General features: G+C 37.8%; 1 pseudogene; it reads left to right on the top strand.

Annotated features, from left to right (window-relative positions):
• The first annotated feature begins 2,321 nt into the window (after window positions 1-2,321).
• On the top strand, window positions 2,322-18,109 carry LOC125173442 (40S ribosomal protein S4, X isoform-like; annotated as a pseudogene).
• Window positions 18,110-25,130: the final 7,021 nt, after the last annotated feature.

The following is a 25,130-nucleotide window of genomic DNA, read 5'->3' as shown; positions in this document are numbered from 1 at the left end:
GAACTGAGATAACTGAAAGTGTCCCCCTCTGACTGACTTCACTTGGGGTGCCTCATTGGTTAAAACTAATGAGAGTTCTTTCCTAAAGCTGGCGTGGAATCAGATGCTGCTGCGCATTGAAGAAATTGTGGAATATCTGTCGGGGATTCAACTAGAGTGTCTGTAATACACTGAATGTCCCTCGGCCCCACTTCTGCCCAAAGTCATATATTGATATCCTAATCTCCAAAGTGATGGTGCTTTGAGGTGAGAACTTTGGGAGGTATTAGAGTTAGATGAAGTCATGAGGGTGGAGTGCCATGATGGGTAAGTGCCCTTAGATGAAGAAAAGAAGAAGAAGAAGAAGAAGAAGAAGAAGAGAAGAAAGAGGTGGGGGAGGAGGAGGAAGAAAGAAACACCATAGCGCATGCACTCTTGCATCATTTCTCTCTCTCCCTCTCTCTCACTCTCACTCTCGCTCTACCATGTGAGAATATAATGAAAAGGAGGACATTTGCAAACCAGGAAGGGAGCTTTCCCCAGAACCTGACCATTCACTCAAATCATGGGACTTCCAGCCTCTAGACGTGTGAGAAATAAATTTCTGTTGTTTAAGCCACCCAGTCTATCGTATTTTGTTATGGTGGCCAGACATGACTAAGACAGCATCCAATGCATTGTCAGGCAGCCAGAAACCTCAGTGAGACTGGTGGCCACTTCCGTTATGTAGAATCACAACACAGAGACCAAGAAATACTTCTCTTCCTCCAATTCCGTTAAGAAAAAAAAAATGGCAATCATTTATCGCCATTACATTAGGCACTTTATCTCATGTAATATTCCTAATAATTCTGCAGTCAGTGTTAACATCCCCCCTCAGATAAGGAAACTGAAGCTCGTAATGTGTTAGTAAATTTCGTGTTGACACAGCTGGTAGGAGGCTATGTCAGGAATCAGCAAATGTTTTTCTGTAAAGGGACAGATAGTTAATATTCTAGGTTCTAGGATAGCGTCTGTCACAACTACTCTGTCACAAAAGCAGCCATGAACTATATGTAAACAAATGGGCATGCGGCTTGCTCCAATAAAACTATTCATAGCCACTACAATTTGAATTTCATATAATTTTCACGTGTCATTAAATACGCTTTTTCTTTTGATTCTTTTTAACCACATAAAAGTGCCAAAACCATTCTTCGATCATGAGCACATGAAAAGAGGCAGTACACTGGGTTTGGCCTGTGGGTCATACTTTGCTGATTCCTGAGGTACACCATGTTGCCACCCAGAAAAGTCTCACTGGATTCTAGGATGGAAGTAGGGGAATTTCTGTGGCCAACTGGTTGCGAAGGCACCACTCTTAGCTTCATACCCTATGGAAAGTGCTCTCGATAACCACGTTGTCAGGGATGCACAGTCTAGAGGTTCTTCAGGACTTTTTCGGCTCTTAATGACTCTTGGACCACTGGGTCAACCCATTTACATGGATTCAAGTCTTCAGTTGTCACCAGGGCGTGTTCTGTGAGGACATCATAGAATGCCTGCCTCAAATCTGGCCAACGATGTCTGTCCCCTCTTTGCTGTGCTACCATTGTTCATAATTTTGCATTCATTAAGAAAACATATTCTTTAGCCTGATAATACCTGTTAATTTTTCTAACATATGTTTCTTTTAACACAAACATTAAAAAGATACATTTTAGGACAAGTGTTTGGTAGCTCTTTTCTTCCCCCTTTAAGAATTATCCCAGGCCACCAAAGGCAATCAGGAACCGACACCTGTCATTTAGCACCAGTTGGATTTGCTCATCAGTGATTCATCCTGGACCAAGTTCAGGACCAGCCTGAGGCAGAGGCAAGTGAGGCAGCTGCCTGGGGGAGAATCAGTACAATGTTGAACAGGTGCCTGGAGGCCTGAATACTTCAAATATTTAAGATGGGAAGCTTGCCCACAAATAATTTTAAACACACACATTTATCTTCTGGTTTTGCCTTCAAGTCCATTTTTGTAAAAGCATTTCAGTTTCCTTCTGTAGGTTCACTCTTCATTTTAGAAAGGTTTCATATTTTTTTCTTTTTTTTTAACATGGAAAGTCAATATATTGTCAAATACTCAGCTTAATGAGCTGTTTTACATTACACACACACACCCACACACACACCCATGTCTCCAAACTAAGGGGGAGAAAAAGACTGAATCCTATAAAATCTCTTATTAAAAGCGCAAGGTAGATAATTCTGCCTTTAATATTTCATTATAATTCAGTTCTGAATTTCCGTTGTATGAACCCACTGACTTCTAGACACAGCCATAAAGAGCCATTTATGAGTACTTGTGAGCTATGGCTGTACTGGGCAAGCCTCGGTCTTCTGAATGCAATTTAAGGTAAAGTTTAGGCACTTAGAATGTCTGGAGATTTCTTTCAGGGGTCAATATCCAAATCATGTGGCCCTGGGAGTTCGTTCTCATGTCCCTCTGGACAGGATCAAGACTGTTGGAAGAATGTTATTTAAATACCTTGCTTTGTGATTTTGTTTGCTGTTTGCTATCGTTATTTTTTAGTTTCTTTTGTTTTGTTGCTTGGTTGCTCTCATTTCATAACCTCAGCATTACCCCACTAAATGTAATTCACATTTTTTTTTAATCTCAAAGAATAAAGGCACAAGTTTGGCACATTAACAACTTAAGAACATGTCAAATGTCTTGGGCCTTTATTTTGTTTTCCTCTTTGCAAAATTTGTATTTCATTTGATGCATTTCTACTGAGTTTCTTATGTTGCTATTATTCCTAAGAAATGTTACCATTGTTCTAGCATGTCTATCAACAAAGAAGCATTTACTAACACGTGTTGATGGAAATGTTACAGACAGTAGGAAAACCATCCACTCATCCTTTTACGACATTATACTGACTGAATTTCTCCCACACGTTAAGCCCTCTGTGGATGCTGAGGATACAGTTTAAAATAGGTCAAACACATTTCCCTAACCTGATGCAGTCACTGATCTAATAAGGGAGGTACAAAATAAGTAATATGGGGTTATGTTTTAGAATATAATGTGGTGTGTGAAAATGTCATTAAAACCAACTCTAATAGTGCTAAGTGTCCTGCTCTCCCAAAATACATATGTGACTGACTGTGGCAGTACCTGGAGAAGGAAAAGTTGATGGGTAGATCTGGGCTGAGTAGATACTGGTAAGGAATAGGACCATCAGAAAATGTTTTATGAATACCCACCTCAGTTATGAACTGGGGGTACCATCCCAGTTTTTCAACTGAAGAAATTGAAGTTCAGAGAGGTGAAGTGCCCAGGAGGGTTTGGCACTAAGTGCTCTGGCCAAGATTTGGAGAGACAGCCTCGTGCACATGTTGGTGAACATGCACGTAAGTGGAACCTCTGCCATTTGCCGGCTTTCTGATCTTGGCATGTTGCTTAACCTCTGTGTGACTCAGTTTCTTTACCTATAGGATGGGTGTATGAAGAATCCCTCCCTCATTTAAATTACTGCAAAGATTAAATAGGTAATATTAGCCAAGAGTTTAGAACGGGACTGGCATACAACTAGATCCACATAAACATTTGCTAAATAAAATTAATTTAAAATATGAGTATCAAGTCTGTCTGACTCCAGAACCTGTTGCTTTTATACTCTGCCCTGTGCTATCTCTTGGGGTGCAGCTACTGGTACTAAGTTTATCCCTCTTTCCTTCTCTTTCCCACCAGCTGCAGCCTTGTGAGGTCAGAAGAAGAGACTCAGAGATAGGGTGGAAGTAAGGAAACATGAATTCTCCATTCTGGCATTATGACCATCACGCTTACTTTTTCAAAAAAAGTACTAAATTGGGTTCGATTGGCAGGACAGGTTAAACAAACTTATTGTTTCTCTAGGGCCTTCATGGAAAGAAAATAAAAGGAACAAGAAGGAACAAAAACCTTTCCTTTGTTTTAATGCATGACATTTCATTTGGAGGGAAGATTTCTTCCATCCTCCAATTGATGTTTTTAGACAAAACAGTTAAGTTCATATAAACAATCCCATGCCTCTTCCCAGAGGGTGTATTAACCTAGGTATTGTAGCTGGGTAGAAGTTGAATCATCTAGCAACTTAAAAAAATTTTTTTAACGTTATTTATTATTGAGAGAGAGAGAGAGAGAGAGAGAGAGAGAGCAGGGGAGGGACAGAGGGAGAGGGAGACACAGAATCTGAAGCAGGTTCCAGGCTCTGACCTGTCAGCACAGAGCCCAATGCGGGGCTCGAACTCACGAACTGCGAGATCATGACCTGAGTAGAAGTCGGATGTTTAATCAACTGAGCCACCCAGGCGCCCCATCATCTAGCAACTTTTAGACAAGAAATGAATAAACGAATGGCTATTTATTTTATTTTAAAATATGTATTTAATTTAAAATAAAAATATTTATTTATTTTTAGCCGGTACAAAATTTCTAGCCATTGAGGGCAAAGTAATGTTGCTGTGATAGCTTTGAATGTATCTAGGATTATTTTACACCATAGGGCGCAGTTATATATTTGGTTACAAAAATTCTGATGGAAAATAGTCTCATTTTATCAACGAGACAAAGGGACTTGAAATAAATATCACTTTGATCTGCTTAGTTATTTATAACCTCTAATAAAATAGATAAATCAGGTTAGCCAGTATCTCCTTGAAGTCCAGAAATGCTGTTTTCTAGATTTTAAAAAAAGTTACCTATCAACACTCCATAGAACAAATAAATCTTATGATTAATTCTCCATAAATAGTCTGGTTCATAACATTCCCCGGGCGCAGAGTAAATCAAACTGTAAAAATGTCTGATCTGCCATAACAGGTTGGTGTTTTATCAAATGATGCTAAATATTTAAGAACTGGAAAAGTAACTTAGACTGTATGCATTCTATCGTAAGCCTTTTAAGAGTGTAACACCTTATTAAGGTAGAGTTAGCACTGTAAATCCAATAATTCGAGTTTTGTATTAAATTGTTTTCTAAAATTTATCCATGTGCCGGCCTCAATAAATCCATAACAAGTTTAATGAAAAATTTTGAAAGAGACACCAGCATGTGCTTCTCAGGGAACTACTCGGGTGTCTGGCTTCACCTTTATAAATGAGCTAAATCGATTTTAAGTTTCATTATTTTTCTTTTATTTGTCATCTTCTGGAAAAGCTTAATTTCTCTAGCCCCTACACTGTCCAACTTCTGGCTGAGAATACCAAATCCAACAATTGCAACTCTTTGAATGGCAGTTTAATCCTCTCTGCAGTGGAGAAGAATTTTACCTCTTTTATGGTCTTGTGAGAATTAACTAAAATTCTACATGGGAAGCTCTTGGAAAAAGTACTTGGCAAATATTAAGCACTCAATAAAAAGACACTACTGTTAATATTAAAATTAAAAATGTACATTCATGCGCCTGCCCAGGCACAGAGTGAGACTTTGAGAAATGTTTTCTCTTCCTTTCCAGTATTCTTCTTCTTCTTATTATTATTATTATTAGGTAAGGTAAAGTAATTTTTTAAAAAATTTTAATATCTATTTCCAAGAGGGTATCATGTTTTTGTTAAAAAAATTTCAACACATAAATGTAAGACCTTTAAAGGAAATGAGGTTGATTAATTGATACATACATTCAGCAAATATACCAGTGAACCTCTCTGTGACAGACTATACTCATGTTCAGAATAAACAAAAAGGATAATGAATGCACTACACCTCTTAGTCCAAGCACCTCACCACTGAAAGGGAGATAAGGTGCAAAATGGTTTTTACAATTTTGCCATTCGTGGGTAAAGTGTTATAATGGGAGTATTAGAGAAGTTTGGTAGAACCCGGAACTTACTAAGTTTTAAAGCTAATGACCAATGTTTGTTAAGCACGTTACCAATATCTGAGTATTGGTTGCTTACTTACATCTACTTAAAGATTGGGATTTTTGTTCCTTGCCTTTGTAGTTCTCACAACATAATCAAACAGTAAAAGTATATAGTATCGAGAGTGTAGTAATAATACAAATCAGCAATATAAGTAACGTCAAATTGCAGCGACAAACCACCTCAAAGGAGGGAGAAGTCAATCAGGGTCGAATTTTCTTCAAAAAAGGCTTTCTGGTGGAAGAAAGGGCTTTAACTGGTTTTTGATATATAGATAGGACTAAAGTACCTAGAGACTATAGAAAGGAGATCTTTCTAGGCTTGTGTCAAGGTTTTAGGCTCGCCCAGGTACCGATACGAAAAAGTGCAAGTGGAAAGCCCTGGGCTGGCCGGTGCTGCTTTTTGGCTACACGAAAGCTTTGTGGGAGATTCAAGAGACAGCCCGTGGATTCTGAGGTTCCTTGATGACAATGTAAGGCAATCATCTCTTGGAGGCATAGGAGAGGGTTGTAGTCCCCTCTACATATTAGGTAATTAATAAATAATTCAAAATAAAAGAATGTGAACCTGCTTGTATTCATGCCCTCACAAAGTGCATTTTGAAAACAGGAGGTGCTAAACTAGAGACCCAGTTAGGGATTGAGCTAATAAACCAGAATGGACAACTAAAAGTACTTCCTGTGTACAGAGTTGAAAAAGTCATACTCAATAGCTTTATTCTCATAGACTGCAGTAATTTAAAATGGCAAAGTTACAGAGGACAGGTTTCAAAGCCTCAGTGAGTTGAAATAAGGTAACCACTGGTCCTTTGTCTCAGATCTCAGGTGAGTACCGTGGAAGGAGGAGCACCTAAGACCTGGGAGCACCCGTCCTTAGGTTCAGATTTTTACTTCTCTACATACAGTTCGCTAATAGTATTAAGACAATATGTCAATAAGGCACTGATTTTGCCCCACGTCTTACTATTGTGCAACTGTTTTTATTTTCTTCCATTTCCCTTAGTCTTTACCCTGTGAAAAGCTCTTTTCAAGAAGTCTTCGTCATTAAATACCTGCAATTTTGTAGTCTTTATTTTCACCAACTCCATTGCATATATTTATCTTGTTGCTTCGGTAATCATCATTACAGTTGTAACGGTTACCTGATGTTTTTTTGACTTAATGTCTTATCATTTACTGTCTTTCTATTGTTGGATACTTAGGTGGTTTCCTCTTTTTTATTTTACCAGTAGAGTTAATGCTGTAATTAATAATCGTATGCATCCAGTCGTGTTCCTTTTTTGAATTATTTCTTTAGGATACACTCTCGGGAGAGATATTACTGGGTCAAAGGTATAAAGGTTTTTATAGCTTTTCAGACAGGTTGCCAAATTGCTTTCCGAAAGGATTTTACTACATCAATTTATAATACCCCAGGTGCCTCTCCTGATAATAACGCGTGTATTTTCACTCACTTACTATCCCATGCTATCCATTACAGCATCGTCTATGAGTATCCAAGCTGAGGATCAGGTGGATTATTCTTATTTCATCTCTATTCTCCCCAAGATAATCATGTCTTCTTCTGTTGCTTTAATACCGTGAGGAATCTCCTGTTCCCATTTATGGCCCCCTGCAGAATCACTATCATCTAGGATTTTCCTTACGATAGGCAGAGGATAATTGGGACTTCTGCCTCATTGAGAGAAATTTTTGAAAAGACTTTGCAGAGGGAAGAATAATGGATTAAGACAGAATCAGTGACACTCAGTATTTGTTGCGCCAACTAGGTTTCCCTGGCCTCCCAGGATGTTAGAATCTAATCTAGTATTTTATCTTTTCGATAAATTATTTATAAATCCATGATTACTTGTGATTTTGTGCAGACCCTCTGGTTCAGGAAAGCATTATTGTTGCAACATTTCCTCCTCAAACACATAAGGCACAAGGATCATTAAGAGTGCTCATTTGGCGGAAGACCTGGCCTCAGATTCTGATGCCACAGCGTCTAAACCTTAAGGCTATGGAAACTGATATGAATTCTCTAACCCTTGAATTTCTCATTCATTAAAAGAGGATGGTATTAACTCCTACATTATCCTACTGTGAAGACTGAATGAGATAATGCAGGTAGAGAGTTCTGTGGAATGCCTAGAACATGGCACACCCCCAATAAATATTAACCCTTAGAAGACAATAGCACAGATTAAATATGTTTTCTCCATTAAAGCTACTTGAAATATATCAAGCCCAGTGGTGGGAAAATCTCACATACCGTTTCAAATATCCTGAGAGTATTTCTGAAACATTTTCCAGCCCTGGGTGTATGAGAACATTTGTTGAAAGCTATCAATCCTCTCTCCCTAGAAAAATACAAGCTGCCTCCAAGCTCTCTAAGCTGAGTTCGCTAACCTCAGGTTAAAATCCCTCTTTTTATATTTAATTACAAATATGAAGAAACCAAGCCTCCAAGAACTTGTGTAGTCTGTTCAATATTGCATACTTTTCTAAAATCATAAAGCAGATCAGAATAACTATGCCTGCTATTTTTCTAAAAATGTATATTCAGAAGCATCCAGTGACAGCTGAACTTAGTTTTTTTTTGTAAAGACAAAGACTGTAAAACAAAAGTTCATTTTTATGAAAACAGAATTTTCAGTCATTTTGACTACTTTTTTCCCTACCAATGTCAAGGATTACATTTGCTAGACAATATAGAAATTTTACTTCTTTGGGGTGCCTGGGGAGCTCTGCCGATTAAGTGTCCAACTCTTGATTTTGGCTCAGGTCATGATCACATGGTTCCTGAGATCAAGCCCTGTGTCGGGCTCCCCCTCCTTCTGCCCCTCCCCTGCTGGTGCCCATGCACACACACACACACACACACACACACACTGTTTCTCAAACAAACAAACAAACAAACAAACAAAAATAATTAAAAAAAGATATTTTACTTCTTTATATTTTCTAATTCACATTTTCTGGTGTATCATTCCTGCCCAGCCTCTGTTACAGACCAGGAAACATCAACACATTTAGTTATACGGTATCAACTTTCAAGATTATTGACTCAGAGGCAAGTAACAAAAGAGAATTATTTTCCCCCGAGGCTTAGTTCTTCATAGTGTCTAATTACATTTAAAGTTCTGTACATCCTAATGTTTTCAAAGTTCAAAGAAATAGAAAAAGCAACTCATATTTCCTTAAAATCGGGGGGAGAGATCTACAGTGAAAGGAAGATGCCTGATCCACAAATCCTTAAGAGTTAGTAGATAAGTAGGTTTATAAAAATAGTAAGCCATGTACTTAAGACACTTCTTCCTTTATCTAAAAATCTACCTTTCTGTTTATATGGCAAATAGATAATGAGTAAAAAGTAGAGAATATGGAAGTAGGTCCCGGAATACCTGTTACACATGTCAATATAATTTAATATATTATAAATGTGATAGTTTACTTGGTGAAATTATTCTATAGGGTTGCAAATATGACTGGGTGCCTACATAATTTAATAGATGTGTCAATATAATTTAATATATCATAAATGAGGTATTTTATTTGGTGATATTATTTCATAATGGTGCAGGTAAGATGGGCTGCCTATCTGGTAAAAATATAAGATTGGATCCTGTAGCGGATGCTATGATGTGTTTCCAGATTCCTCCTCTCTCCCAGTGGCTGAGAGGGTTCCTTATAGACAGTCTTGTCAATCTTGTTTGGAATTGCCCAGCTGAAAAAAACTGCTTAACCCAAGTTATAGCACCTACCCAGGGCAGCCGTGACCAATAATTGGACCAGCCTCCTCACTCTATTCCAGTTTCGGAGGCTTCACGGACTTGACTAGAGCCCTCACTGAGATGTCATGGCCATCCAGCTACTCCCTCAGCCCAATCTTACTTCCACAGGTTATAATCCCAAGAGCATGCCATGATACACTGTATGCTCAGTAAATCTTCATTTTAGAGTCAGTGTCCCAGGGAACCAACCTGTGTCAGACTCCAGTCTTAATCTGAATTTATCAATTCTGTATGTAAAATTAAACAATACAAATAAAAATATGGTCAGAAAATCTAGAAGACTATATTTACCTACGGGAGAAACTTTATTAATCAGGACTAGAAACCCAAGGCATTAAAAAAAAAAGATGGACATACATTAATACGATTAAAATTCTTCTGTATGACAAATATTTTTGGTTACTCCTTTTCTTCCTTTCATTCTTTTAAAAATCTGTTCCAAATAGGATTTTGCCACATCAAATATTTTTAAGTACTTGATAAATATGTATTGTATTAATGAATAAATAGATAGCAAAAAAATAGCAAGATAAATTCTAAAGATAAACATTTGATTTTAGAAAAAAAAGTATTTTTGATTCAGACCTCAATTTATAATATTCAATAGCTCCTCAATTTTGACTAAAAGGAAACAACCCAACAGAAAAATGTGTAAATGTGGGAAAGCAAAGAAGCAAATGTAGACATATCACAGACATACGGGAAAAAAAAATGTTAAAGCTCAATAAAATTCAAGGAAATGTAATTCCTAATGAAATTATATTTTTACATCCATTACGGTAATTTAAACAAAGAAATAAAAAAAGAGAAAAAAAAGATCTATTGCTGGTGAAAACTTGGAACTGTTAGAGTTTTTCCAAGAATACTCTCATAACATCTCTAGAATTAAAAATACACATACGTTTGGAACAAGAAATTTTATCTTGAAACTTTTCTTGACAGATAAAAAGTACCAGAACCTTGGAACATAAGAATCTAGAGTAGTAAAGCAACTATGGCCAAAAAAAAGAAGAAAGAAAAGAAACGGGAATGTTCTTCAGTAAGAAAACGATTTGATCAATTATGAGACATGTGCACATATCCTGGAATATGTTACAGTTATTGAAGATAATGAATTAGAGCTGTATGCCCACTGTGGTGTACGAAACAGGTGTGGGAGGAGATGGTGGGGACAAATTACCTGGATAAAAGCAAGAAGGTGGTTCATTGTCATCTGTATGCTCAACTCGAAGTCACCCCACTGGCTAGTACTTTTGTATGCTGGTGATTCCGATAACATTAATGGTACATTCTTCTCCACCAGTCAATATCCTTCTCCTATTGACTGGTATCCCATTGTGTTCTTGGTATCCCACTGCCTTGCTCTTGGTATCCCATTATGTTCCAGTTAACTTGGGAACCTTTCCATAAAGTGCTGTGTTGAGTGGCAAAAGAAAAATACAAAATTTGTATATCATGTATTCTATTTTTTTTTAAATAAAGGTCAAAAATCCTGTACCTATACCCAAATGTATGTGAAGGTACATCACACATGTAATGCATTGCAGAGATATTCATACATGATTAAAAGGATTATCTGAGCATTAGAAGAAAGATTGAAGGCCACCTACTAGACTGTGAACATGGGCTCTTGGGGACTGGGAGACAGCAGTGGAGAGGAAGGAAAAGAGAAGGCAGGATAAGCAAAAACTAAAGTTTCAACTGCTGCATTAAAAATGTATATAGGGGGGCACCGAGGTGGCTCAGTCGGTTAAGCATCTGACTTTGGCTCAGGTCATGATCTTGTGGTTCTTGGGTTCAAGCCCCGCATCAGGCTCTGTGCTGACAGCTCAGAGCCTGGAGCCTGCCTCGGATTCTGTGTCTCCCTCTCTCTCTGCCCCTCCTCCACTTGTGCTCTGTCTCTCTCTGTCTCTCAAAAATAAATAAATGTAAAAAGAAATTTTTTTAATATTTATTTATTTTTAAGAGACAGAGAGAGATTGCGAGCAGAGGAGGGGAAGAGAGAGAGAGAGGGAGACAGAGAATCCAAAACAGGCTCTGAGCTGTCAGTGCAGAGCCCAAGGTGGGGCTCAAACCCACAGACCATGAGATCATGACCTGAGCTGAAGTTGGACGCTCAGCCGACTGACCCACCCGGGTACCCGCCTCCCCAAATTTCTGTACTGTTAAGCTGAAATTTTGGAATCTGGATTTTGGAGCTCCATACCGTGTGAAGATTTAAGGATCTGAAATCCAATGTGAAAGGCTGCACTGACAGACCAGGGTAGGAAGAGAGCTGATGAACTCATACGTGCCCCTAAAATCCAAGGTTCCCTTCATCAGGGGGATCCCACCACCTGCTTACCTAGCAAGTGGAGAAAACAGATTCATTTAGTGCAATATGAATGCATATCCAGGATACTTACACAACACTGCAGTGCAAATTAGTATTCAGAATGAAGACAAATTTTCAACCTCATTTTCTTTAGAATGAACATAATCAAATGGTTAACAGAGAGTTCCAATCATTTTGACTTCCTCATTTCCCGGTTTGTTTGCTTATGTGTTTAGTTATCCAGGAAATTCTCACACAAATGACTTAGATTTTGACTGTAAGCTTTATAAACACAAAAGCTAAGCCTCTACTAGTTCGAAGAAAGCAGAGCTGGGGCGAGGTTGGGGGTGATAGTTTGTACCTGACACAAAGCAAACATTTTAATTATATCTAATCAGAAACAGATTTTGTTTTGAATTCCAATGTCAAAGCCAGCAGTCTGCATTGAGGAATCTGCACGGAGGCACAATAGATTTCTCCATTAGTCATTCCGGCTGCTTTGTTCATGTCACTGTGACCTTTCAGAGAACACAGTATCCTTGGAGACTTTAAAATCATGTTCTAGGTGAACCTCATAAAGTACATGAAGGCTATAATCCTACCCCGTGTAAAATATTGTGAATTTCCTAACAAAAGAAAAAGCGTCTTGTTTTGTTTTGCTTTGTTTTCTGGATTAAGAGACATGTTGGGATTTAGGGAGTCTATTGCTTGCATCTACGTTACTGGATTCGTAACATCAGCCACTTACTACAAATAAATAGGAAGGGTTAAATATTTTTGAGTTGAGTCTTTTAATTTTAGGCAGAGAGACAATATAGCAAATCAAAAAGGATGTTTGGCAAGTACAACCTTTCAATTCCATTGGTCAATTCCACAATGTCTACCTTAGTGAATGGGTAGTGCTGAATTCTTTCTAACAAAGAAAAACAAAAATTGATTTCTATAAAGAGCTTCATTTTCAGGGTGCCTGGGAGGTTCAGTCATTTAAGCATCCAACTCTTGATTTTGACTCATGATCTCATGGTGCGTGAGTTCGAGCTCTGCGTGGGGCTCTGTGCTGACAGCATGGAGCCTGCTTGGGGTTCTCTCTTGCCTTCTCTCTCTGCCCCTCCCTCTCTCTCACTCTCAAAACTAAATAAATAAATAAACAAACAAACTTTTTTAAAAAGTTAACAAAATGAAGAGCTTCATTTTCAATCTCTGCAATAGGGTTTTGCCACACATTGCTTTAATTAAATACTTAAAGTCCATGTCATAAGACCACTTCCAAGGTCTTTGAGATTTTTGAGCTGCCAAACTCATATGAGTGCAGCAAGACTGGGTCATGTTGTTATTCAAATTTCTACACCTCAAATAGAATTATATCAGGGCCTATATTATTTTTAGAAAGAAATAAACTTCTATTTTGCAGACGTGGAAGCTGGATTAAGAATTTGGATCTGTTCACCTCGGCATAGTACGTGTCACTTTGGAGTCTAATTCCTTGTCCATGTATGAAAATGGGTCATTCACCCCAAGCCAAAATTCTGATCAGGCACCTTTTTCTGGAACATTCTGAAATTCGATGGCAAAAAATAAAGGCAATTAAATATTTCCTCAGATTGTAAGCAAATAGCCTGAGTCTTGCAATGACTACTTGGCAAAGAATTTTGGCTTGTAGATTTTCTTAGCAAGCTTCTCAAGAAATTATTACAGTTGTTGACTTGAGACCCATTTAGTTTATTTTTGTTTCATCCTTTTGTTTTTTTATTTAATTCAACACTCATGGCATGAGTTTAAAGAAGCAAAGGCAATATAACTTATGTTTAATTTTCATATCCGTGTCCCTTAATAGTTACATTATTAATCTCTATCTGAGTTTTTAAAATTAGAGATATAGAAAAAATAATCTAGGTCTAAAAGAGCTTTTGGAAACAGTAAATTTTATAGATGACATGTAATGCTTGGATATATTTGAGAAAAAAAAGCATACTTTTGAGTTGAGTTTGATACTTTTCAACTTGCAGAAGAACCTTTCAACTTTTCAACATGGAGAAGATAACCAACCTATAAACTCAAGCACTGACCGTAAATGCAAAATTAAAAAGAAAATTAGATACAAATTTAATTAGACAAACAAATTCTAATGGTGTTTTGGAAAATAACTGAATAGGATTCATTTCCTTCCTATTCAGCTAAACCTAGTTCACCTAGTCATAATGATGAACATTTACTGCAGGTCTTAGTTTGTGTTGGGAACTCTGGTAAGCTCTTTATATGCATCATTTTATTTAAGCTCCTCAACAACCCTACGTAGTGTGCATTTGTATTAATTATAAGAAAGCCGACTGCTATAACAATAAAACCCCGTAATTTGTCTCTTTATTAAAATCCATTTTTTTCTCACTCATAACATCCAATTAATCATAGTTTGGAGCATGGGAAGGTACCTTTTTCACACAGCCATTCAAGGACTTAGACTGAAGGAGGCAATACCATATACAAAACACATGATTTCCAATAATCACTATGGACAACAAAATCCATGAATCACATGGAGGAAAAGAATGGTTGGAAGATAACATGGGATAATTTTATTGGCCAGGTTTGGAAGTAGCATACAAAGAATTCCACCATATGGTCCCATGTTACTTTAAAGAAGGCTGGGAAATGTTGACTAGCTCTGTGCCCAAGAGGAATGGGAAACTAGCAGATTTGGTGAGTAGCTAGTCAGTCTCAACCAGAGAACAAGTATGGATTCTACTGTTCTGCTAAGGAAACTAAGGCTTTGTTAAGTTTCAGCTCTAGCATATGACGAACAATAAGGCATGTCTTTTTCATGGTCTTGATTTGTGAGTAGCTTAGTTTATTACCTGAATAAATCATTTATATTCTGTATTTATGTGCTGGACAAAGTCTATTATGGAAAGAGCTCCAATGTCCATTGACTGATGAATTGATAAAGAAGATGTGGCATATATATATATATATATATATGCATACAATGAAATGTTACTTGCTGATCAAAAAATGAAATCTTGGGGCGCCTGGGTGGCGCAGTCGGTTAAGCGTCCGACTTCAGCCAGGTCACGATCTCGCGGTCCGGGAGTTCGAGCCCCGCGTCAGGCTCTGGGCTGATGGCTCAGAGCCTGGAGCCTGCTTCCGATTCTGTGTCTCCCTCTCTCTCTGCCCCTCCCCCGTTCATGCTCTGTCTCTCTCTGTCCCCAAAATAAATAAAACGTTGAAAAAAAAATTAAAAAAAAATGAAATCTTGCCATTTGTAACAACAATGTGAATGGAACTAGAGTGTATTATGCTAACAAAAGAAGTCAGTCAGAGACAGACAAATATCATGATTTCACTCATATGTGGAATTTAAGAAACAAAACAGACGAACATAGGGAAAGGAAATGAAAAATAAAATAAGAAAAAGAGAGGAAGGCAAACCATAAGATAACTCTTTTTTAAAATTTGTTTTAGTGTTTATTTATTTTTGACAGAGAGAGAGAGAGATAGGGTACAAGCCGGGGTGGGGGGCAGGCAACAGAGAGAGAGGGAGACACAGAATCAGAAGCAGGCTCCAGGCTCTGAGCTGTCAGCACAGAGCCTGACTTGAGGCTCGAGCTCACAGACTGTGAGACATGACCTGAGCCGAAGCTGGTCGCTCAACCAACTGAGCCAACCAGGCGCCCCATAAGATAACTCTTAAATACAGAGAACAAACTGAGGGTTGCTGGAGGGAACCAGGTGGGAGGATGGGCTAAATGGGAGACGGGTGTTAAGGAGGGAACTTGCTGCGATGAACACTGTGTGTTACGTGTAAGTGATGAATCACTGGGTTCTACTCCTGAAACCAATGTTACACTGTATATTAACTAACTTGAATTTAAATTAAATATATATATATATTTAAAAAGTCTATGCTCCTTGATATAACACCCACTTTGTATGTAATAGATGTTCAATAAATAGTTTGATGAAGTCGGTTAAACATCTGACTTCAGCTCAGGTCATGATCTCACGGTTCATGAGTTTGAGTCCCACATTGGATGAGCTTGATCTCTGCTCTGGGTGAGCACGAGCCCTGCCTTGGGTGAGCCCCACTTTTCTCTCCCTCTCTCTCTGTCTCTGCCCCTTGTGTGATTCTCTCTCTCTCTCTCCCTCTGCCCCTGGCTCACTCGTGCCCTCTCTCTTAAAAAAAAAAGTTTGATTAAACATTTTTCAAGTAAACTCAAAAAAACCACTTTGGGACTTGTATTTATTTTTATTTTTTGACTTATTTATTAAGAGAGAGAGAGTGAGCATGAATAGGGGAGGGGCAGAGAGAGAGGCAGAGCGAATCCCAAGCAGGCTCCACACTGCCACCACAGAGCCAGATGCAGGGCTTGAACTCATGAACTGTGAGATCATGGCCTGAACTGAAACCAAGAGTCAGACACTTAATGACTGAGCCACCCAGGCGTGCCTCCAAGTAAACTTTCGTTTTATTTGGCAGCTGGTTAAATCCTTGTAGGTTTTCAGTAGCCAGATACATAAAAATTAAGCATGTGATGGAACTAAATAGTCAAAGGAGTCTTGGTTGGATAATGGCTATATTTGGCAAGTCTAAACTGACTGACAATCAAAGGCAATAAAATGACAACCTGGTGTAGCTGAATGAAAGACAGCATATATCCAGACCTGCACATAGTGCCTTTCCTGAACGGTAGGCAGGCTTGACGGACCACCAGGAAAGGGACCCAAGAGTCCAAAAGGCTGTGAGTAGCCCAGCTCACCACAGTCTCTTCTCTGAGCGTCTGAATCTTTACCTAAGCAATTCAGAGATGAAGAAAAGATGGGTAAAATGGATTCTTGTAAAAACTGAAGTCCTTAAGAGATTATCCATTAATTTGTGCTACCTGGATCTGGGTAAGATCCAAGCTCTTGTCCTCTCTGAGGCCAAGTTGACTTTGAGCTATTCCTTTGACTTTGTGAGCCATATTTTCAACAAGTTTCTCTTTTGAATAATTTTGCTGCCATTTCTGTTGCGTTCAAGTTAGAACAGTAGCACAAAATATCATATGTATCACCAGGGTATTATTTTATTGTATCGCTAGCCTCAACAGCAATTAGAAAGTAAACCGTTTATGAATTTTAAGGGGTGCCTCGTTGGCTCAGTTGGTTAAGCCTCTGACTCTCGATTTTGGCTCGGGTCGTGATCTCACAGTTTGTGAGATGGAGGGAGCCCTGTGTTGGGCTTTGCGCTGACAGCCCAGAGCCTTCTTGGGATTCTCTCTATCTCTGCCCCTCCCCAGCTCATTCTCATTCCCTCTTTCTCTCTCTCTCTCTCTCAAAATAAATGAACTTAAAAAATAGAATTTTAAGTCAGTTTGGTCACCCAGGGAATAAAGTGTAAGAGAGCTAAAACTGTTCTTTTATCAAAAGCCAATCAAGTTTGGCTTTTCCGTGCCTAGCACAGCCCTGGCTTGTGAGCCCAAGAAGCAGCTGAAATGTGTAGCAGCTCTAAAGCACCAGATGCTAGATCAAGTGAACAACATGTTTGCTCCTTGCTTATCTGCCAGTCCTCCAAACTGAGAGAACGTCTCCCCCTCATCATTCTCCCAAGGAACAGAGTCGAGTGTGCCTTGTCAGGAGCTGAGGTAAAGAAGACCTGAGTGCCGTGGTTCCTCAAGATTGATGGCAGGGTCTGAAATGATGCTACCTACCCTGCCGGCTTAATGGATGCCATCAACATTGACAAGACTGGAGAAAAGTTCCATCTGACCTAGGACACCAAGTTTTACTTTGTTGTTCATCATTTTACACCCGAGAAAGCTAAGCACAAGATGTGTAAGGTGAGGAAGATCTTTGTGGGCACACACGGAATCCCTCAGCTGGTGACTGATTCACTATTCGGATTGATTTTGAGATTGGCCGGTTTGCCAATTTCATCACGTTTGACACTGGTAATCTGTGTGTATGGTGAGTGGAGGGGCTAACTGAGGAAGAACTGGTGTGGTCATCAACAGAGAGAGACATTCTGGTTCTTTGGATATGTTAATGTGAAAGATAGGATGGCACCAGCTTTGCAGCCCAGCCCTCCAACATTTTCACTTTTGGTGAATGCAACAAATTATGGATTTCTCTTCCCCAAGGAAAAGATATCCATCTCACCATTGTTGAAGAGAGAGACAAGAGTGAGTGAAATGATTGGGAAGGTCTTTGTATTTAATTAAAGATAATACAGCATGATTTTTTGACGTATGCCCAGTTACTACAACATCTGGTTGTTGTTCAAAGTGACTTTTTTATCAGCCCCAGTGACCCAGTCGCCAATGAGAAGTGCATATAATGACTTATTGTCCATCACTTGCTGTCTGTCTGTCATCTAACTAATGAATTAAACTCTTTCTGGAGGCAAAATTCATTCCAAACTTCATTGAGCTTTCAGACTCTTAAAGTTCACAAGGCAATCTTGTTCAATCTTGTTCATAATATAAATATTCTGAGCTAAGGAAGACAGGAAAGGCACATACATTCTCAGCAGGTCTTGGGGGCCAAATCTAAGCAGATTTTTTTGTTAGTGTAAAACCTCTGGGCCTTGTATTCTAATTTTTAAATTAATATAGATTTTTGCATTCATCTCTCGAAAATATCCATGTTTGTTTTTTGTTGTTATTGTTCTTACCATTTCTACACGACTTTGGAAAATGTTTCTGCTCTAGGACAAGTGTATTGCTTATCCTATGGCATTGAGAAGTCCTAGCATATTACCATATTCTCCTGAGGGCACTTAATGATGTGTCTGTAAACCAAGACCCTATGCTGCCACTGATGATAACCTTTACGTTTTCACCTTTTGGGATATTATTACCATTATCTCTTTGCCATCATCAGTTGTACCGCTGTCATATTTGAGCTATATTTTCAGCACATATACATACTTCATTCTGATATATAGATCAGAGATCACCAGAGCTCACCTACATGTTGAAATCAAATGAAATGCTTGAGTTTGTTCATTTATTCAAGAATTAGAGTCTCTGTTCAGAAAGGCTGTAATTGGAATTGGAGAACCTGTCCTGGAGTTGACATCGCTTGACATAAGCACTGATCCATAATTTAACAATGCTACAGGCTCTCTCTCTCATATTTCCATAGTGTCTCAATAGAGCTAGCTGGTGACAACGTGTGCTACTTTTGCTTTGCACATGCCGTCGTTCCTGTCACTGGTGTAGAGGATCATTCCAATCCATGATAGTTATCTGCTGCCCTTGAGAAAAGACAGGGGGTTGGGACCCCAGCACCTAGATGTCAAAATCTAGTCAAGACACGAAGGCATCTCAAAAGACAAAGGACAAAACTCCTCTTCTCCGGAGATGTGAGCTGATATCCGGAAGGCACCAAAAAATGTCATGGAGAAAAGAATCTGATTTCTTTGTATGGAAGCTGCTAATGCTGCTTCCCTCTCCCTCCTCCACCTCATCCTTCTCCTCCCTCTTCTCCCTTTTCCTGTTCTTCTCTTTTTCTTTTTCTTTCTCCTCCTTCCTTTTGTAAGTAATTATCAAAGGCAGTTCTAGAGCCTACCTCCCATGAGGCCCAACGTGGCAAAATAAAAACCAACTTTGTTATGGACAGACCGAACTCCATAACAACTTAACCTAACCCAGGACCCTAAAGATCAACAGTGACTAAAAAAAAGTGGAGTTGGAAACTGCTAATATGTATTTTGTTACATAAGGGTGATTTTTTTTCATTTCTATGTTTCCAGTCCCTAACTCATTGATGGGTATTCCATACCCAAGATGTTCAAACTGAGTTTGCACTGGGCTTTTCCCACAATCACTACCTTCTCCTCAAGTTTTCTTTTGTTCTCTTCATCAAAGATGTCATGTCTTCCATCTTGCAGCTGCCTAGACACTTCTGTCCCTTCATTCTCCTGCTACAGCTAAACCGTTCTATATCCTCAACTCCTTTTCCCTCAATTTCTATCCAGTTGTGTTCTTTATCCACTCCCCATGTACACCTTTCCTTCTTTAATAATCTTTTGGGTCCACCAATGAACATTTCCAGACAAAAGTACTGAAATGGCTTGCAAGGTGGTTTTCTCGGACTTAGAGTCCATACCCTCCAAACAGTTTTCCATTCTGCTCCTAAAACAGAACTTCTGAAGTAAATATGATCATGATATTTTCCAGTAAAATTATCTCAATTCCTCATCTCTTACGAAATGAAGTGCATGCTTTTTATGAGGCAATGATCAGTTTTCTGTTCATCTCTGAAGCCTCATTTGGAGACTTCAGTGTCCTGACCCCAAACCACACTCAGTGACTTTTTGTTCCAAGAATATAGACATATTAAGATTAAAATACCCACAAGAAGTGTAACATGGAGCTATAGTTCTGAGCTCTTATTTGCACAACTATGCATCATGCAAATCAAGCATCCGATACTATAACCACTGATCATCTTTCACACTTTCTTGCCTGGCTACTGGCTGTTATTTAGGTGTGCCTCTGGAATGTTCTTCTTTGGCCACTGGGCAGATACCTACTTACCCATCAACATCCATCAGGTGCCACCTTTGAACTCATGAGGGGTATAATCTTTTTTTTCCTTCCAGCATAACACACATCTATTTCTATTATAGAGTCTCCTCCCACATGCTTGCACTATGACAGTCTATACATCAGTCACCTATACAACATAGTGAGGCAGCAGAAGACTGAAATCTTACCTTATTTACCTGCATTTACAGATAAAAATCAGTTTCTGCAAAATAAAATAAATAATGAAGGAATAAATAAAAGGATTTAGTGAAAGGGAGATAGATGCACTATAAATGGAAGATGTTGTGCGAATGGATGAATCTGTAGAGATTACAACTATTTATGCACTGTAATATCTTTGTGAAGAAACTTTCTACCAAATATCTTAAATACAGATATATCTTGACATTTGACAAGAGATAAACAACTTTAATAATACTGGTGTTTTGAAGACTCTGAAAAATCAAATTTCTGTAGTTTCATCATAAAAAAATGAGGTATATTTGTAGGAGGCAGGTTTTTTTTTTCCCTTGGGTTATGCCATCCATCCAAGCTTTTAAAATATAGTAAGTAAAATCTAGTAATACTCTTTAATTGTCTTAATTTTCTTTAATCTTAATCTTTATTTCACGTTTCTCGAACATTTTCAAGGGGTTTCTAAGTTAGCATAAAACCCAAAGTTCTTACCAGTTATACACAATCTGGCTGCTCATTATTCTGACTCCAGTCCCTTCCAACCTAGTCCTGCTCATAGTTCAGTCATATAAACTCCTTGCTCTTTGCTGAACATGCCAATCCCTGTCTAATCTCAGGGTCTTGCTGTCCTCTCTGCCTAGAACACGCTCTCTCCAGATCGTCTCCTGAGTAATGCCCTCGTATATTTCAGGTCCTGGCACCCCATTAGAATCTTTCCCTTAACACGTGGGATAGAAACACTGCTTCCCATTCCTCATCATTCATGAACCCTTGCCCTGCTGTCACCACCTGACACATCACGGGCAGGTTGAATTGCTTATTTTATGTATCCTCCCCCACCCAACGAGAAAGGAAGCCCCACAGAATCGGAAACTGCTTTATTCTGGTGAATTTTTATCACTTAAAATAGTACTGGCAGATGAAGCATTTGATAATATTTGTTGAATTAGTGAATAAATACTTTGATAAAGTTTAAGCCATATGAAAATATTTTACAACTTCTTAAACTTCTCATTTAAAAATTATTATATACAAAAGTGGCAAAGGTAGTACAGAGAGATCACAGATGCTCTCTCGCCCATTCTGTCCCTATCAAACACTGCATCTTAATTGATTATAGAACAAGATGAAAAACGAGGGTATTGACATTGATATAATATGTGTGCATAGTTCTGAATCATTTTATCAAATGCGTGTATTCATCCGATCATTGTAATCAATACATGAGGTTATTCCATCATCACAAAGACCTTCCTTGTGCTACCCCTTAGTAGTTACACACATCCCCCCATGTCTCTTTATTCCTAACCCCTGACAACCACTAGTCTGCTTGGCATCTCCATATTTTTAAAAATAATTTTGAGACTATTATGGATATAAAATCAGAGATCATGTGACCTTTGAGATTGGTCTTTTTCATTCAACATAATGTCCATGAGATCCATCCAATTGTTGTATCAATAGTTCATTTTTTTTTTTATTGCTGAGTAATAGTCCATGATATGGATGCACCACAGTTAAACCATTCACCTATTGAGGGACATTTTGGCTGTTTCAGGTTTGGGCGATTACCAAAAAAAGTTATTTTTGTAAAAGAGAGTACAGGTTTTTGTGTGGACATAAGCTTTTGGTTTTTTGGATAAATATCCAGACGTGCAATTGCTGGGTTTATTGTAATTGTATTTTCATTTTTAAAAAAAATACCAAAATATCTTCTAGAGTGACTATGCCATTTTACATTCTCACCGGCAATGAATGAATATAGATCCAGTTTTTCTGTATTGTTATCAGCATTTGCCTGGTGAAAAATTGTGTGTTGTCACCAGAGTATATTCTCTTTTAGTAAGTGTGTAGTAATATTTCTTTTCCCTAGTGATTAGTGATGTTAAACATATTTTCCTATAATTATTTGTTATTGTGCTAATTACCTATTTTCTAATTGGATTCCTTTTGTTATTGTTTTCTATCTAACAGTTGAATTTGGGGAGTTCTTTACATATTTTAGATCTGAGTCCTTTGCCAGCTATGTGGTTGACAAAGACTTTCTTCCCAGCTTGTCTTTTAATTGACATAACAGGGTCATTCACAGTTATGATAACATCTAATTAATTGGTATATATTTTTTTCTTTTATGGATTGTGCTTTTGGTGACAGTTCTAAGAACATTTTATCATGCCCTGAGGCCTGAAAATTTCCTTTTACGTTATCTTCTTAAAGTTTTATAGTTTCATATTTTCCATTTAAATCTATTATACATTCTAAGTTAATTTTCTATGAGATGTGAAGTTGGGCTTTTTAAGGTGTGAGGTCCATTTTCTTCTTTCTTTTTTATAAACATTTGTAAAATTAGTTTATTTATTTATTTTGAGAGAGAGAGAGAGAGAGAGAGAGAGAGAGAGAGAATGAGCTGGGGAGGAGTAGAGAGAGAGGGGGAAAGAGAGTCCGAAGCAGGCTCTGTCCTGACAGCAGCAAGACCATGACCTGAACCCGAGTTGGATGATTGACTGAGCCACCCAGGTGCCCCTTGTTTGTTTGTTTATAGAAGCTCAGTTTCTTCAGCACCACTTGTTGGAAAGGCTATATACGTCCTCTGATGAACTGCCTTTGCTCCATCATGAAAAATTTAATGGGCATGATTTTATGAATCTATTCCTGGATTCGTCCTTCTGTTCTATTGATCTATATGTCCTTCCCTCCACAAATACCACATAGTCATGATAATTATAGCTATATATTATATCTTGAACTCGAATAGAATATTTCCTCCCACTTTATTCTTCTTTTAACAGAATTATTTTAGCTCTTGTAGTTACTTTGCCTTTCCATACAGTTTTAGAATAACTTCATTTATATTTCCAAAAACTCTTGTGGAGATTTGATAAGATTGCATCAAACATGCATATCAATTTGGGGAGAATTGGCTCTGATCAGTCTTCTAAACCAAGGAAATGAAATGTCTCTCATTTATTTGGATTTTATTTGATTTTTTCCATCAGTATTTTGTTGTTTGTAGCAGAAAAAATTTCTACATGTTTTTGTTAGGTTTACACCTAAGTGTTTCAGTTTTAGAGCTATTGTAAAGTGTATTGGGTTTTTAATTTGTGTTTCTATATACTTGTTGCTATAATACAGAAATGTAGTTGATTTTTCTGTTTACATTGTTTCTTGTGAACTTTCTGTTTCTGGACTTAGTCCTGGAAATTTTTTGTAGATCCCTTAGGGTTTTCTACATGGACTATCAAATTATTTGCATAGAGAGAGAGAACTTTATTTTTTTTTAATTTTTTAATGTTTATTTTTGAGAGAGAGAGAGAGAGAGAGAGTGCGAGCAGGTGAGGGGCAGAGAGAGAGAGAGACCCAGAATCTGAAGCAGATTCCAGGCTCCGAGCAGTCAGCACAAAGCCCGATATGGGGCTCAAACCCATGAACTGTGAGATCATGACCTGAACTGAAGTCTGACACCTAATTGACTGAGCCACCGAGGCATCCCGAGAGAGAAACTTATTTATTTATTTATTTATTTATTTATTTATTTATTTCCAACTTGCTTGTTTTGCATGCTGTGCTGTTGTCATTTTGGTCTTTTAGTTTGCTGGCTAGAACTTCTGGTATAATAGTGATGGCACTGGTGAGAGCAGATATACTTCCCCTGTTCCTGATTTTATGGGGAGAGCGTTCAGTAATTAGAAATTAACTATGCTATCATCTGTGGGTATTTTTGGAGGTGTTTTATCAAGTTGAGTTATTACACGATTCAGTATAATACTGGAAGCCCTGGGTTAAAAGTCTGTACTGAATTGAAAGGAAAATAAACAGTTTGAAAGGAAGAAATAAAATTGCTTTTATTCAGCAAGGGAAAAAAATGGATATGTAAAAAACTCTAAAGAATATACGTAAATATTCCTTGAATTAATAAGTGATTAAGATAAAGGACATTATATAAAAGTGCATTGCTTACCTGTATACAGGTATTGAACAAATGAAATTTGAATTGAAAAACAAATACCATTTAGAGTAATACCATATATGAAATAATTAGGTATAAATATATCAAAATTTGCATATAATATGTTTGCATAAAACTACAAAACACTGATGAAAGCAATCATAGATAATCTCTATAAATGGAGAAATATTCCATGTTCATGGATCAGTAGACTCAATATTGTTAAAATGTTAATTCTTCCCACCGTGATCCATAAAATAAGTGGAGTCTCAAACAAAACCCTTGCAAGTTATTTTGTGGATATAAACAAACTGATTCTGAAATGTATATGGAAAGGTAAAGAACCTGAAATAACAAACACAATGTTGGAGAAAAGAAAGAACAAAGTTAGAGAACTTACAGTGCTCAATTTCAAGACATACTATAAAACTACAGTAATCAAGACAGAGGAATAGTATTGAAACAATACACACTTAAATCAATGAAACCCAACAAATAGACCCAAACAATTATATTCAAATGATTTTTGACAAAGG

Source organism: Prionailurus viverrinus, chromosome C1 (assembly GCF_022837055.1).
Source record: "Prionailurus viverrinus isolate Anna chromosome C1, UM_Priviv_1.0, whole genome shotgun sequence".
Lineage (NCBI taxonomy): Eukaryota > Metazoa > Chordata > Mammalia > Carnivora > Felidae > Prionailurus > Prionailurus viverrinus.
Note: the sequence above shows the minus strand (reverse complement) of the source record. Positions and strands in the feature narration are given on the sequence as shown.